Genomic DNA, 1,729 nt, shown 5'->3' with positions numbered 1-1,729 from the left:
ATATATATAGATAGATAGATAAATAGATATATAGATAGATAGATAGATAGATAGATAGATAGATTCAAAGAAAATCTAACGCATAACAAAAAACAATTATTATCTTTTCATATAACAATATTTTGAAAATATAAAAGTTTTTTTGTCACTCCCGTCCCACTGTGCACATTATTACTGTATGAAGACCACGGAATTATTTTTATCTCACTGAATCTGCATTATTTTTCAATATCAAAAGTATTTCAACAGATTATTTAGATATAGTCAAACAAATTAAAACAAAAAACGGAAACTGGATTTAAATCCTTTTCGGCAATTTGTTATGCATAATTAATAATTTAAAGAATTTACCAATAATTCTAACACACACATACATAGAATTGTACGTAACTTTAATACAAACAAATTTATTATTTCAATATTTTATTTTGAATTATTTTTTAATCAAAAGGAACGCAACAATAAACGCCCTCTATGTAACAATAAAAAATATTAAATACAAAAAAAAACTAAATATAGAACAACAATTTACATAGAAATATATTAAGATAAGACTCATTACCATTGACCAGCATTACCACCAGTGGTCATACATAGCTACCACGACGTCTACATACAAACCAACAACAATTGGGGAATTTCATACCGGACCTACAAAAGTGTCCAGTGTTTAGAAAACAAAAACTTGATATTTGTTACAGATTTATTTTCAAAACGTTTAAAAAACTATTTAAAGAATTGTTTTATTAACAGGTAGTAAGTACTCGGCTAAAGAAATACAGAATCAGTCGACCATTGTAAAGTTATTTTTATATTTAACACATTAACACCAGTTTAACGTTTAATTTAATTAAATTTCTATTTCTATTTCAATAGATTCTTTTTTGTTCTTATTTCAATTAAGGTTTTTTTCTTTATAAAAATTGTATTTTTATGCAAGACTTTTTTATTTTTTGTTTGTTTAATTTCAAATGATCAAGTATGATCATTTTCAATATTAATAAATTAGAAAAAAATCAAACAAACAAACTGCTCGTATTTTATGCAAATTTAAAATAAACTTTAAGACATTTCTTAAGATAAATATGTTTTACTTAATACTCTATAAATTAGATTATAGTTTATTGTAAGAAAAAAGTTATAATAAATTTATGGTGAGATTTTCGCTGTGACAAGTTTATCAATCTATTAGATTTCATAATATTGAAATGGTACAAGTGTTTCTTTTTAGATTTTTTCTACTTTACTACTAAGTTAATATGTAGATGTTTTCTAAATACTAAAGACAATTTATACTTTATTCCTTTTAGATTAAGTTTAGTTAGTTCAAACTAAGCTTGAGCCTATTGCTTTGCAAGACAGACAGATGTCTGTCCATTGTTTTCAAATGTTTACACAATTAATTACAAACAACTAACATGTGTTCAATTTCAAAATATTAAATGACAATAATATTAAATCCGCATAACAATTGAAATGTAATAATTTAAATTTATTAAACTGAAACAGGTTCAAATAGTTAGCAGAACATTTATCACACTTGACTTTATTTTGTTGATTTCTTGGGTGGTAGCAATTGAAAAGACATTTCATTGGACTGTAGACAAGATTATAGACCAGGCTAGACTATAGACTAGACTATAGACTAGACTATAGACTAGACTATAGACTAGACTATAGACTAGACTATAGACTAGAGTATAGACTAGACTAAAGACTAGACTATAGA

This window comes from Lucilia cuprina, chromosome 2 (assembly GCF_022045245.1).
Source record: "Lucilia cuprina isolate Lc7/37 chromosome 2, ASM2204524v1, whole genome shotgun sequence".
NCBI lineage: Eukaryota > Metazoa > Arthropoda > Insecta > Diptera > Calliphoridae > Lucilia > Lucilia cuprina.
The sequence above is the reverse complement of the archived record's forward strand: the minus strand, read 5'-3'. Positions refer to the sequence as shown.